This window comes from Cupressus sempervirens, chromosome 5 (genome assembly GCF_028749045.1).
Source record: "Cupressus sempervirens isolate cs-2001-9-10 chromosome 5, ASM2874904v1, whole genome shotgun sequence".
NCBI lineage: Eukaryota > Viridiplantae > Streptophyta > Pinopsida > Cupressales > Cupressaceae > Cupressus > Cupressus sempervirens.
The window spans coordinates 407466683-407483405 of record NC_143122.1 but is presented as its reverse complement, the minus strand read 5'-3'; positions in this window follow the sequence as shown (position 1 = coordinate 407483405).

The window sequence follows — 16723 nt, the reverse complement described above, 5'->3', positions numbered from 1 at the left end:
AAGAGTTGTACCAGACAATTTTTATATGAAATCTTAAGTAGTTTGGATGATAGATTTTTGTTGACAATATGAAGCGTTGGAGACTAAAGACCACATGGGGGTTGAATTTTGAAATATGTTTTGCAATATTTTGCAAGGCTAATGGTACATTCCTATACAACACAATAATATGCCTACAAGGGGACCCCATATTTTAATTGTCCAAAAAGGAGAAAACCTTTATCAAGCCATGGGGGATGTGGTTCATAAAGAGTTGGTGACACACCTCTATCCATGTGTATGGGTTCTAATGAAATCCCTATCTACTACCTCAACATTATAGTGATCAAATCATCATGCTCGAGTTCTACAATTAAATCTTGGATGTACATAATGGATTTTCCATAGAAAAGGGAAAAGTTGTGGGGTTCTCATTATCATGTAGAGGGTAGAAGTGCACTTTGGCAACTGCTAAAGATGCAAGTACCGAATTGGAAATCCTTAAACTAAGAAAGTTTTACTTTTTGAGGCCCAATTTTGACACCAAGAGGTAAGTTAAACAAGACATTTACTAGTAGCTATGGTGGTCACCTCCCTTGCCTTGAGGATTTATAAGCAGATTGTCAAGATGACTTTGATGCAGTCTTATGGAGGCATTTCCAAATTAGAACAAAAAACATGAAGTTGTTTAGGTTGAGGACTTTCTCAAAGAAATACATTGATGACACACTGGTCTTGGATTCACAGCTCAATAAAAAGAAAATGGGAACTATTCTTCTAGAGCCTTTTGATTGGAACACCCCAAATGTTTATGACATTAAAGTGATCAACAAGCCAATGATTGATAATAGCTCACTAGTACATTAGGCCCCCATTTTCGACCAAATTTTTTGACCAAAGGCCTATTTTCATTTTTTTTTGAAAAAATGGTCCCGATATGGTTGAAATTTTGACCATGGTTAAATTGGTTAAATTTTGACCTTTAGAACATATGTGATAATAAAAGGTCACAACAATGTTAACTTTTTTTTCGCGCGCGCGGTGACTACAATGGGTGGGAGTTTGGTGTAGGGTCAATAGGAGAGGAGAAGGAGGTAAGAATCGACCACCCTATAGTTCCAATATTATCATGTTGTTGGTGACTGAAAATAAAGCATGTGGCCATGACTGCTTAATCTAATGGGAACTTTACACTCATAGGGCTCAAGAGATTTCATGTTTTCTATGGGGGTAATTTTTTGTTTGTCACAGTTGCCTCACTATCCATTAGTTTTGACTTGGAAGAATTGGTATAGCAAATGGGTGCAACATCAATTGCACTGTACTTTTTGCTAGCTGAGATTTCTCTATCCCAATCTTAGCCTATCTAAAGATAATTGTATAAGGTTCCATGACCACTTCCTCGACTGGTTGTGTTGTCCTTATACCCCACTTTGGAATAATTTCAATGCAAAATAGGCCAAAACTATATTACCAATTTTTCCTCTTCAAGCAAGAGCCTCCATTGTCCAATTTAGCAGTAGAATGAGGATTTTCTTTGCATATTTAAATTCTGGTCATTAGATATTATTCCAAGTTTGTTATCTATCAGAAAGTTGCAGAGGCAGATTCCAAAGCTATTCAATGCCTTTACATTTTCTCTTTCTCTTCTACTCATCGCAATTTAAAAAATAGAGCCACTGTTAATTCTTTCAGGTCACAAATTTGTTTTATAGATGATGCTTAGGTTCAGGGTTAGCATATATTTAAGTGCAAGGATGAAGCTGTGGAAAATTTATATTTCTGATATCACTAGTTATATCTTAAAGTTTAGTTCACTAGACACTTGTATTCTCTCTGTAAGGCCTTGTCCCTTTTGCGGCTCATATTTTCTCTCACCCATTTGGATCTATGTCCAAATATTGAATTCATACTAATGGATGATAATAGACTTTTTTTTAGCAAGCTTCACAAATCTAGAAGTTAGTAAGCACATACTTTACTTGGTAAAAGTCTTGAAATACTAAAATAGTTTTCTATTCTAGTGAAGCCTCGAAAGTTTTTGGTTCGCTTCTCCTTTATTAATTCTTCAGCTATAATGAAAATTTGAAGTAGAGATGGCAATCCCATCCTTTGCTTGGTAGGAAAAGACTTGAAAGAAAAAATTGTTTTTTGTAGTTCAGTGAAGTGTCAAAACGTTTTTGGCTAGCTTCTCCATTGTTAATGTTTTGGCGATAGATGAATGCCTTGAGTTCTTGATGTTTGATAAAACTTGGATTATTGTGTGCTCAAAATCAATTTTTTTGGAAATACATTATCATCTTTACAGTTACTGATCTTGTTTGTTAAATTTCATTTGCACTTTTCTTGGAGACATATGCCCACTATGAGCTATTTCTTAAAAGACTAAGAATTGTAGAATAGATGAATAAGATTTAATACTAAATATTGTCTTTAAATCTTGTGTTCTGGTATCAACACCGATGTGTGGAGAGTAGTTGTGTAGAAAGTTGTTCTGATTTTATGATTTGTGATTAGTGACAATTTTCGGAAGTCCCTCTCTTTCGCATATATATACTACTTCCTAACAACTATAGAAGTACAATCCTCAAATCTTGTATTGATTTATTGTTTAGTTTCTATGAAGTCATGTACTCCATTGCTCATGGATAATGTGAATGTGATCAAAACTATTTAGATGGTTTCTGAGTTTCATGGGTTTCGAGGTTATTGAGATCTTCATATTTATCCTAAGAGAGTTCTTGAAGGAGGCATGAACCATTGGAATAAGAGTGATAGTGACAGAATGACAACATTGTAGGATAGTTATATTCAACTATTATGCTCTTTCTTTTTTGTTTAAGTTCTTTGGCAGCTTCCAACAAAATGAATTGTTCAGTTGCACTGATTAGGTAATCTAACTTACAAAAATATTACTTTATCATCGAGACAAAGATACATTGAGGATTGTCTCTTTCTCATTATTATAAATCGTATTTTACTCAGCTCTACAAGTACAGAATCATTCTAAATGATGTTTTAGATGATATATGATTGTTCCATCTTCATTTTTGCTTGCATAAAAATTGATTTGCAACAATTAATGACAATTTCCACCTACGGTAGAGGTGTATGATCTATTGAAGCTCAAGATAGTTATTGTAATGCTAAAAAGGCGGTTTTATATAGTTTTTGTTTTTTAATGTCATTAGAAGACATTTATTATTTGAGTTTTCTAATAATTGAATGGTCATAAATTAAGGGAGGATTGTGTGTCACTATGTAGTAACTTAGTTTTGGAAGATCCCCTTTTTGAATTGTATCTAAAAGTGTATAGAAAATTCTCGAGCAATCCAGGAAAAGAATATCAGCTTTAAAGGAAGATTACAAATAGGAAAAATTTGCAATTAAAGAAAGAGAATACATAATATCAAACGATAAGAAAGAAGGTTTGTATGCATGTAGTGTTATTTAGTAGATGTAGTTTATAGGATATTCCTAGATGAGACTTACATTAGGGATGTTGTATGGTGAGCAGAAACACTCTGACTGAGCAGGCTTGCACACCTCTCTCTAATTTGGAGAGATCTGTTAAAGACATTGAAGGGTTATTTGCTAAAATAGGTATGTTGACCTAGGCCTTTTCAAAGATTCAAAATATTTTATGACATTGCAATGCATAGATTGTTAGCTGGACATTTTTGTTCTGATTGTGTCAATTTATAGAAATGGAAATCAATATAGGGAATGGATTTGGAATTTCCTACCCTGTAAAGTAGTAGTTCAGTGCGTAAGTAATAGTTAATAGAATACTTTTGTAAAAGATAAATAAAATTTGTAGTGTGTGCTTGATATTATCGCATGTCTATAACTCAAATTGTTGTCAATATAAGAGGGAGAATTCCTTTCGAAATTTGTAAGAGTTCAAAATGCAGCCAACTCAGTATTAGTAACAATCTTTACTTATGTACTATCACATACGTTTCTACTACACAGTCCCTTGTTCTAGCCCTAAAAGTTTAGATGTATAGTTGTATTGATGATGCATATTTATTGCCCCTAATTTTATTTTATAAGAAAAATTGGGTTGCAAATGGTAGTTAAGTCAATCACGAGGATCACAATGCATGAATATGGAGTTGATTATTTAAGTCACATGGATGTGAGTTCTTAGTGTCTTCATGGGAACTTAGATCACCAGTTGTGAGGCTCCACTGTTATCTTTATTGCGTAATCATCACAACACCTTCTGACAGAGACACTAAATGCATCTTTAATTCACTTTTATAACTCTTTTTGATAACCCTACAAATGGAGCAATTTACTCACCTATAACTAGTTTGGATCAAAGAGTAACTTAGAATGAATACAAAAACAAGGACATTGATCAAAGATTCCTTGATTGGTAGTTAAGTTGTGCATATGTAACTCAGTTGTTATGGTATCTTTTTACCCATTATATTATGTAGGTGTAGATGGAACTTTCGAAGATTCTCTTTTCAGTATTTCCCTGTTTCACCTTAAGGGTAGTATTACTTGATCTTTCATCAACATTATCTTTTTGTCCTCCATCTATATCATATTAAATTTTCCCTCATCTGGTAGATAGAGATCAGAAAGAAAATAAGACCTAAATCTATTTCTCTCCTGCATAAGTTACCAAATATTAATGGTCTTAATCAAAGAACAATGAAAGAAAACAAACTCTTCATTAGTATATCTCTTACTTCCAAATGGTTAAGGAGGTAAGGAAGATTAGTTTTACTCCATGAAACCCACAATTGCAGTGAGAATTATTGTAGGCTAAACGTAAACAATTAATCTCAGGTTTTACTAGTACCTAACATTTCATATTTAGGCAATGCCTAATTTTAAGCCAAACTATCGATAGCTAGAGGATTTAATATGATCTGAGATATACTACATTATAATTGTCACATGGATTTCCAATGAGACAAAATATTGTTTTGAGGCTTGATCTTGGGCCATATGAGAGGCCAATGATGCAGCCCTCGAGATTGTTTTTTCATGCAACAAGAGATGGGGACAGTGAAACACAACTTGTAGAGATCCAAAACTTCCCAATATCTCTTGGAAAAACTTGTTGTGGACTGTTCATGGTTTAGACTCTTGCTACCTTAGTTTATGTTGATAAAAAATGAAGAGAGGCTATCAAAGTGAATTATAAACGTTAACATCTTGAGCATGAATTCTTATATTGCAAACCCCTAAATATTTTGCAAACTTGGCAATTTAAGAGCCCTGTTTCAATAATGTAACACCTTTCAATAAGCCTGCTTGAATTGGGTAATCCAAAATTTAACATCTTGAGCATGAATTCTTATGTTGCAGACTCCTAAATATTTTTTTAGACTTGGCAATTTGAGAGCCCTGTGTCAATAATATAATGCCTTTCAATAAGTGTGCTTGAATTGGGTAACCCAAAATTTAATGGTAGATATTGGGTATTTTATGGTGAGTTCAATCGATTCTTGAAGTTTCAGAAATGGGTCCTCTCCAAATTTGCCACTTTTCATATAGATCATTTTCTATATCAATGCTTGGATTGGGAAAATGAAGGCATTACTTATCCATTCAGTCTTTCTCAATGCCCCCCACTTCTTAACAATATCTTTATCTTTTTACACACATACAAATCTCCGTGCATAAGAATTTAGAAGGAATCCCTCAGAAGGAACTGAACTTATGATACAACTTTGAAGAACTTCGACTGTGTACTTGAAGGTGAATGCATTAAAATCTTAGAAACAACTAAGTTTTAGCAATGAAAAGATAACAAAATCCATGAATGGTGAAGCTTGGGAATCTTATACAAGCAAAAAACTCCACAAATATCCTACACCACTCTAAGAGTGTGGCATTTTTTTGGATGGGTGTTGTATCTCAGTCTAATAAAAGGTCCTGCTATCTCCACACACCCTTCTCCCATCTATCCTTACCAACATGTATCTCAGCAATGCTATGCCATTGTCTTCTATGTTTTAGGGCTTGATATTATTGCCAGCATATATGCTCCCTGGAAGATGAGAATGCTATTGATTTTAAGGGATCAAGGGAGAATTTTGAGATGCCAGACCAAACAATTCTTTACTCTATATTTGAGAAGCTTATATATTAAATATGTATCTTTCTGAACCATTCAAAACTTCAAAGCCACATCATATATGTGGATTGAGATGATTATAGGGATTTTTATCCCTCAATTACCCTAGAAAATATCTAACATCAATCTTTTGACTGGATTTCAAGAAGGTTTCAATTTCTAGTTCACTGAATGACCTCTGACCGTTTTCCAACAAATCCTTTTGCATAAGAAGCTTGAAAATAAAATTGTAATGGGGTATAATAGTTGTAAATCTTAATTAGAAACTAGAGCCGTATTATTTAACTACAGTTCACATAACATTTTGTTCTATTGAAGTTTCATATACCCATTTGATGAGGATTTTTGTGGATATAGTTTGAAAAATATTTTCTATTTGTTTGTTAGTAGGATGTCAAATGAAAAATGGAAATAGAATACCTTTGACTCAGTGTCTTAGTAGAAAATCAATGAATAGATGGTTGTTTCCCAAGGATCAAGGTTTTGTGTCTAATATAACTGAATACTTCTTAGATAATTATTATTTAATCTGTGTCAGTGAATTATAAAACTACTATTTTATTTGTCATGCTCAGGAATTGATTAGCTTCTCTATGCTCCATCAGAGTGCTTGGAATATCAAATGTAATTGATAGTTGTTAGATTATGCTCCCTGCTGAAATTTTTTTTGTTGTCAGATGATGAGAGACTCCACATTATTTCACCTGGAAGAACTACCAGTGAAACAGATGTTGCGAAAGGATTATTGAGAAAGATTACTTCGATAAAAGGAAGAGTTATTACTACACAATTTGCCTCAAATATTCATCGTCTTGGTAGTGTGAAAGCAGCAGCTGAGCTCACTCATAGGAAACTGGTAGGAATATAATTTTTAGTCTCTGTTTCATCATGTGCCACCACACATGACTTTGTATAAATCCATCAAGTGGCATCAAAGCATCAGCAAGGTTTGATTGGGGGTTGATAAGGTCACGTTTCATCATCTAGGAATTTTTGTTCAGGTTTCAACTTTTATTTTAATGTTATCTACATATAATTTTTTGGCATTCACACAAGGCATATGACTGTAACTTCAAAACTCATTTTAATTCGACACTGGTACACTGGTTCCTTCATTATATTTATGACTAAAACTCAGTTATCTTTCAACATATTGATATCTTCAATTTTCTAGATTATATTTTGTGCTATTGGAGATTTCTATAACAAAATTAATTGTTCAAGGAGATTTCTATATTTTGTTTAAGAGATACAAAGGTATGCATAAGATTATTAATCATGAGACATAAGTTTAATATCAACTCATAGATCAATGAGAAGATTCTTGACATGTTTGAATAATTGTAGGTCAAATACCAAAAAGCTATGTACTACCATGGCTATAAATTCCGCACAAAAATGTTAGATAAAATGAAGAAAACGTGTGATTATGGGATAAGTGTTGTCTTCACAATCACCAATATTTCATCTAGAACTGACATACATCCTCAACAATCTAAAAATTGGTACTATGGCATTTTAGATGATATACTTGAGTGCGACTTTAATTCATTCAAAATAGTTCTATTTTTTGTCAAATGGTTTAGGTTACAACTAAATCAAAATGATTCCAAGAGGACTATTATTGAACACGATAATGGATTTACTATGATTAATACAAGGTCATTTGAGCCAATCGGAGATGAGCCCTATGTTCTTCCAAGCCAATGCAAGCAAGTGTTTTACTTTGGTGTTTCACACTAACCAGGTTGGTTATTTGTGGTTAGACATGACCCAAGAGGAAGGCCGATAAAGTATAATGTAATCGAAGAAGAAGATATTGAAGAAGCACAAGAAGAATTAAGTGATTATCAGGAATGACAATTACCTACTGATGAAGAAGAAGAAGATGGTGATGATTTTGGTCATGCTAATGATAATGGTGATGATGATGATGATGATGCTGATGATGATCATGATCATGGTGATGAAGATGGTGATGATCATGGCGATGATGGTCATGATGATGATAGTGATCAAGAGGATGATGATGGTGATGAAGATGGTGGTGGTGATGACGATGATCAAAGTGACAAGTACAATGATGGTGGTGATGATGATGATGATATGGATGAAGATCATGACAATCAACAAAATGTCTAGGTAGGATCAATGTCAACTATGATGGGGTCTTCTATGACCAAATATTTCTTTCCGAACCATACATGCACATATAAACATTAAGTAAAACATGTCGAACATTTTTTTAGATATAAATATTAGTTATGCTAGATTTTTAAATTAAGAAAAATGATTTACATATAAAATCTACTTTATTATTAATATTTTTTTGGTAAGTCTATTACTTTAATTTCGTTGCTGATTTCTAAGACTTACTAATTTTTTTCTTAGGGCGATATGGATGCACCATCTTAGACACCTTCAATAGAGGTAAACATTAATTATGGTAAATTTTAATGTTAATATAGAAACAAATGTAATATTATTATGTTCTTTTCTTTATGGCTTTGGAGTTATTTTACAGAAAGTATATGAATATTTGATGTCAGAAATGATAGGAAAAAGCACCCTATATTCATTACCCAAAAAATTACACAAAGATACACTGATGAACTTGTTAACATTATCATCAAGGGTGATAGAAATGAGGAGAAAGAGGCACTAAGAATAGAATTGGACCATAGAATCCAATCTTTGAAGGTAAGCAATAATTCAACTAAAGCAATAATAGAAGTTCAATAGATATTAATATTTTATAGTATCTTATGGATCATGATCTCTAATTTTATGTGTTCTTGTATAGACATATGTGCCAGTTGCGACATCACATGGTGAACATGGTTAGGGTTGTTGCACAGTACCTTCATATAACTAACACTTTGTTTGCTTTGATCAACATTATAACACTTACCTTTTTTTTGTGGACATTTCTCACTAGTATCCCATTTTATCTTAATCCATTGCAAATGTCTTTGCTAACAATATTCTATTCTTTAGCTCATGATGAAGTGTGGACTCCTCCTTCAGTTGGTGGTCCACTATTGTCTGCTGCATTGTCGACAACAAGGACCATACAAACATCATTGTCTATGCCCACTAGAATTGGTAAAACCTTATTTTTCTATATTTTACAATGTGCTATATTTTGTAATGTCTTTCTACAAGTTGATGAACAAAAAAGTAGCATATCAGTGCTTAAATGATGTCTATAGAAGCCTGCATGCACACAAACACATGCATACACACACCACGCATACATACATACATACATATATATATACGCACACATAGAGAGACATGGACATAGGCAAGGAGGTAGACCAATAGAGGGTAGTACTAAAATTTTCATGTAATTTTTATGATGTTTCATTTGATAGACCAACAGAGACCAGTATTACTGAAGCTGATCTATTTCCTAGAGTAGTTCATGTGATTAGTACCGGTTCATATGAAGGGACATTATTGCTGAATAACAAAACTATGTTTCCATTGAAAGAACAAAAGCTTTCGGGTGCTTTAAAATTGATATTATTTAAAGTGTAAATTTAGTTTACTTTTACATTACTCATTTTGGACTATAAATCCTTTATGTTTTTGTAGGTAATAATGCTTTCTTTGAACATCTTTTTCATATGACATTGAGACTATTTGGACCCATCATACATAAAAGGTACGTAGTTTCATATCATTGCTACATAATTTTTCTTTTCTTCTATTTATTGTAATATATTAAAGTTATTGATCTAAAAATCTATTTGTTTTTAAAAAGGTGGAATTTACAAGCTGTGGAATTAAAAAATTAGCTGATTGCATCTATTGAAGAGAAATTTTGGAAAAATATTTTTGACACTGGCCTACTTATGAAAAGAGCAGCAAAGCATATAAAGACTATGAGGGATCAATATAAAAGGGCTCTTAAGGATAACCCAAAGTACGACTGTCCTCCTATGATTCCACTGATGGAGTGGAATGAAATAATAGAAGATGCAAAGGAGAAAAGGCTATGTGAAGATAGAGATAATGAAGCAGCACAAGGCAAAATGAGGTATGTCATTATAGTATTAAATACATTGTAATCATACACTAATTATTGATATTTATAAATATATAATCTAAGATGTTTGAAATTGTTCATAGATTGCAGGACACATCTGTGGCTACAAAAGTGAGAGTAGAAAAGGTTGGCCAACACAAACTTGGCTTTGGTGGCTATATGAATCTGTAGTCTCGACTTGTAACTAGAGCAATGATTTTTTTAATTTTTTTTAATATAATGTTGCAAACAATTTTGTTTAATGAAACCATACATAAATTGACGTTATCAAGAAAAAAACACAAGGCACAAATTTCAATGTGGAGGTCATAGATGAAGATAGAAAAATTGCATTGAAGGAAGGCTATAAAGTTGTGGTTGCATGCCTACATCAAGAATCTATAATCCTTGCCCAAGAATCTAGTGCACAAAATGATATCTCATAGGTAAATTGGTTAGATGAAAAATAAATGAAATTAAATAGTTGAGAAGATTATTTTTGGTATTAGTTCTGAATGTAAGTTGACTACATAACAATGTGCATAGCATTTTACTGCAGCCTTCATATCCTACCACAAAACCTGCTCATGACGATGGCCATGATGTGCATTATAGTGGTGGAGGTATTAATTTGCTATTGGAAATTAATTATGCAATTATGAATACAATTTAACATCTTCAATTCGAATTTGACGTGTATCCTTTTTTTGAATATTTTAGAGCATGTTGAACATCATGCTGAAGGAGTGGACCATGTTCCAAGTGTTCAACATGTTGATGCAGTGGCAGATCAAAATATTAATGTAGATGATGTAGCATTTTTAGGTAAGAAAAATGCATTTTATGTTGTACTCATACTTAACTACAAACTTGTAACAGTTAGAAAAAGAAAAAGAGTATGCGAACTTATCCCATTCACTTGTTCTTGCAACAGAGCCCCCTTTAGTGCAGCAACCTCCTACTCCTCTAAAGAGAAGGAGCCATCGTAATTTGAAATTACACGTGCCAGAAGAGGAGGAGAATGAAGCAAATATGGATGCTCCTATGAGCGCTTTTCTTAAGAGAGCTCAAAAAGACAAAAAAAACAAATGATGTTTTAAAAATCTTCTTTGATAAACCTTGTTAGATAATGAAAGAACTTTGTTTTAAGTAATTATGTATGAATGATGAGTATTAATACAGATTTTTATTTTATGTTAATGAATATTGTTATGTGTTAATGAATTTTTTATTAGTATTGTGTATTAATGAATTTTATATCATATTAATGAATGTTATGTGATTGTATTGATTGAATGTTATAGTTCATAAATGGATGAATGAATGAATGAAGTATGTAATTAGATGATAATGGGTATTTTAGATTGATGTTAGCGGGAGGGGGGCAAGGCCAGATGAGCTTCCACCTTCACGTGGTTGGCCTTGTTAAGTAGAGAATATTATAGTTTTCTTGAAACCAAGTGAAGCTCAAACTAACATAAAATGGACACTTTGCATGTCATAGGTCTAAAATGATCCACAAATATTGCTACCCATAACATACAATGCAAATGTGATATGGAATTTATGTGTGGCTACCTACAATGTTTGATATTTGATCATTTTGTTCCCCTTATATATTTACCCTTTTTTTTTTGCCCTCAGCAATAGTTGTCAATAATGATATTTTGAACTATGCATTAGGTGACTTAAATGACCATTATGGGTAAATACTACAATATCATTCTAATAGAAATGGTTGATCAAAGATTCATCTCCATCTTTGGGGAAGAATGCTGACAGAATTGCTAACGAGGGCACATGCTTGCTTGTGAGTGAGCTAGGTTCTATAGCTAGATGTCTCTTTTTTCCCTCTTGATGTTAGCTCAGTTGTTGAGGTGAATTGTGTTTATAGGCTAGGTCTGTTTAAAATATTTGATTAGAATTGTCCTACTCATGAGATTGTTTCCCTTGGTTATATTTTGGATAACTAGTTGAAAATGTTAAACTATTGTGGATGCAATGTAGAGAGTTTGTTTTAACTCATTTGTTAGATGTGTTGATCACAAACTTCTTGTGTTTGAACTGCCCTTGACAACAACAATAGTATTTATTTAGAATATGATAATAGCTTTATCAAAGTTTAATAATTTATGGTAATATTTAGGTCAATAAGTTATAGCATAATACAAAGTAGATCAAATTGTTGCAAAACAATGTTTCAGCAACAGAAATGGAACAAAAAAATTCAGCAAGTCATGAAACCCACCATCTCAAAGTTCTAATCCTTGCGGCTATCATCTTTACACCATTCCTTATTGGAGCCATCTTGCTATTTGCATATTGTAGTCGGGTGCACAAGCGGAATTCATATCTAGTTCATCCACCATCTCAAGTTCAAGCATATGAAAGGCAAGCACGCATTGATGGTTTAGGTTTTCTTCTCTTTCCTTAATGGTTGAAAAACTTTCTATGGGATCCTCTTCTATAGACGTTAAGCTTACAATTTGTGAAGTTCTAATAAGCATCATCATAATCTCTTTATGGGATTCAGGGCCATAGATACATCCATTAAAGGAAGTTTTGGGCATTCTTATTGTAGTCCCTTTTTGGTCCCAAATGGAATTAAAAGTAGTTTACTAATAAAACTTTGAACCAACTTGTCTTTTCATATCGTAGTAAGGGAATATCACTTGGGCCGTTGATTAATCGTTGAGCTCTTTCCAAATTACAAAGAGGAGAGAATGTGCATCTGCAATCGATTACCTTTCTTTGCATGAGGCAACAAATAATTTTAGTAGTTATAATCTTCTGGGAAAGGGTGGTTTTGGTTGTGTATATCAAGCCTAGTTCCATGATGGATTTTGTGTTGCTGTGAAGAAGTTGAATAGTGATAGACAACAGGCAGAGGAAGAATTTTAGTATGTAAATTAAAATTCTAATTGTCTACATTAGCCCTATTCTATCAATGTTTTTCTTTTGGATTCATGACATGGCTTAACTTTTCAGTAATAATAAAGTCACTTTTCTTGTTTCACTTTTGAATTGATGATTCAATAATGCTTATATCTCTTTTCTTGCTTCACATTTTGGTTTAATGACTAATAATTCTAGGATCCCTTTTCTTATATCATTTGTCCAAATATCTTAATATATAGACTTGGTTGTTCATGTCGACTCTGAATGCTTCAATAGTATTGAAGTGTCTATGTTACTAAATTTTTTCATGTTGTCCATGGCTAACATTTTGCTTTTCTAATGGAATGTTACTTCAAATGTACTACATTGAGTCACTAACTAAAAATTTCAATTGAAATAACTTTTGAATATATGTAAGAAATTGTTGTTCCAATGTGTACTCTAGAAAAATATGTTAGGCAAATTTATCAATGTTCCTTTCAAAATCCAATTTAACTACTTCCTGTAGATTTTATAAGTTTAGTTGTATCGAGCACTAATAGGTTGATATTTTGGTGTAATGGCAACAACATTTGTAACAAGTGGTATAAAAGCTCGATCTCATTTGAGTCCTTTCGATTAATGTCAAAGGCTAGATTGGTAACAAATTGGTAAGCACTTCCCTTAGAATTTGTAACAAGATTTAACCACTTCTAATAAGAATGCCACCTTCATGAAAACTCACAAAGACGTTATGTTATGTAGCAGCATCACCCCTACCAGTGCTCCACCATTGTTCACCCATGTCCCTCTACCATCTCCAAATTTAAACCCTCGTTCTCATCCATGAAACCCCACATCGCTACATATTTTGTCAATAAATTACTGTTGAGATTGTCAATTTAGTAGTCAATGCCTCTTTTGAGATTCATGCCATGAATCGAAATAAATCTACCATTTCTATCTGACATTAATAGTTCAAATTTTTGATGCAACAACAAATACTTATAACAAATACATGCAGCTGTGGAAAACACATAATAGCTTTGGGTTTTTTTGTCTCGAGACAAATTCCTATCAAAGAGTTTTCTTGTTTCCACATAGTCAATTTACTTGTTCATTGTGGTGTTAACAAAAATTGTGAGAAGCGGTTACAAGGGTTTGTTTAGAATTTATTCTGATGGGAAGAATAATGGGTTGATTGTATTTTTGTCCAAACGATCATTACATCCTAATTTTCTCTATTCATTGGCATTTTCTTTTCCAGTCTTCTTCATCACATTAAATCTTTAGTTATATTTTTTTTCAAGTGAGATTCTATACTCATTTATTATTCTCTTTCAATTCCTAACCTTATCCCATTTTTATTCACTTTCAATTCTAAATAGGTTCAATAAGCCTCCTAAAGTGATTATGGGCTGTTAAAACTTCTAAATAGACCATCCTTTGTTTTGGCATTATTTTATCTCTTTTCTTATGCCTATTCATTTAGTTTCAGTGAAAATGGTTTGAGCCAATAGTGATAATGATTTGAGCCAAGAGCAGATTCTCTGTGTTTTTCTTTTGTAAAAATAAAGACAGTGCAATAGAATCTAAAGTCATTATGCCCTAAATATTATAGAGCGCTAAAGCATTTGCACGAGCACTGCGATCCATCTATCATTTACTATGATTTGAAATCATCAAATTCTCTCCTTGATGCAAACTACAATGCCGAAGTAAGTAAATTTGATTGTAAGGGAATGCTCATCAGGGCAAATTCCACACTAAAAAACCTTGTACTTGATTGTTGAATATGTTAAAGAAGAAACAAATGCCAATTAATTTACAAACTGGAACTAACTTGAATTTCTTGATGTATTTTTTAAATGTTGAGATGCATATACTAATGAATTTTTAATTGCTGTAGGCCAAGCCATAGCTGACAGACAAGTCAAAGCTTCCAACTATTGTGGATCCTGCGATTAAAGAGTTGCTAAAATTGAAACATCTTCGGCAAGTTGCATGCAAAATATTTCTTTTGAAGGGAATTGACATTATTTTTAAAAATAAATTTATTTTATACAATTTTACTCATTTTTTGATGGATAAAAGCTTAACATTCTTCCACATTTCTTGCCTATTTTATTGCATATCTAAAATAAGACGTAATCTTTCCATTTTCCACTAGCTAAATGTCTTTAACTATGATTGGAATTTGGCATAAAATGTATTTTTAAGGTTAGATTGTTAGCTAGTTTTGGTTGATCACCATTTGAAAATTAGAGGTGCTAATCCTTTCATTGAAGAGAAAATTTATAGTGCAGTACATATCATCACACTTACCCAAAAAAGTTGAGCCAAAATCTCAAAGTCCCATTGAATCTATAGAGGGAAGAGAAGAAATTGATTATCTAGATTGAAATTCATTGTCCAATTCATAATCTTAGCAGAAACAACATCATAAGCACTTGTGAACCAAGTATTTATGATGAAGCAAGAAGGAAAGAAAAATGAAAAAATGTGTTGAATCGAGAGATAGACATTGGAAAGAAAGCCATTGATTATAAAAAGTATTAAGATCAAGTTTAAAAGTAATGTTTTAATTGACAAGCACAAAGCAAGATTAGTAGCTAAAGAGAAACAAATTGAAGATTAAGGAATCTTTTCTCTAGTTGCAAAGATAATTATGATTAGAATGTTGACAGCACTTGTTTCCAATCATAGTTGGAATATCCACCAAATAGATATGAAGTAAATTCCTAAATGAAGATCTAAAAACCCAATTTTGTTAGAAAAGAAAAGGAACACATGGTATGTCACTTGAACAGACACTATGATTTGAAACGAACTCCACAACATTAGTATTCAAAACCAAATAAGTACTTTCCCCAAAGGAAATTAATTTTTTTAAGACCCAATTTACACATCAAGAAGTCTAATTGCACATTATTGTTCCTTCAAAATTTTGGTCATAGGTTATTGGTTTATTAACCATTGTACTTGCTTTTAAATTAATAAAATCTACTATTTTTGGGCCTTTTTTACTATTTTTTCCGTACTGTATGGACTCCTGAAGGTTGTACAGTGGCTATTTTGCATTGAAAAGTTGGAGGTTGAATTTTATGAATTTTTGGCATTGGTTTCAAGGAGAGATCTGATTTCATTTGCAAGATATATATTTTTCTTCCTTGCTGCCTGTGAAACCATCAAAACAAGGGTTTTGGCCAAAGGAATGGCCCTAGTTTGAATTCCTATTGTTGGAATTTTCTCCAATTTGGTATGGAGAAAACTAAGGCATTGTATTATCAAATGTCAAAATCCTAGAGGCAAGAGATTGCAACAAGCATTTTTAAGAGCAAGCCCTAGGTCTAATAAGACCCATGTATTAGACCTTGTTTTTGCAATTTGATGAGTTAGAGTGATAAAAGGAACTTGGGACTTGGTGTGGAGGAAAGGCATCTTAAATTTGACTAGGAGGACAAACTGAAGTTGAAGAATTGATCCATGCACCCATATTTTTAACCTTTTCATTGTAGACCAAGCCTAAAGTTGCTATTTAGGCCTATGTGCAAGATTAAGGTTAGGGTATGTTGGAGTGGAGTTAGGTTTTGAAACTTTGGAGTCTTTTGGCACTTTGAAAAGGGTGTTTGAATTTGTCTTTTTTTTGCTTGGTCCTTTGTAAAAATTTTGAGTTATTGGTGGAAAATAGTGCTAATAAACCTAAGTACTTGTTTGGTTGGCTCCAGTAG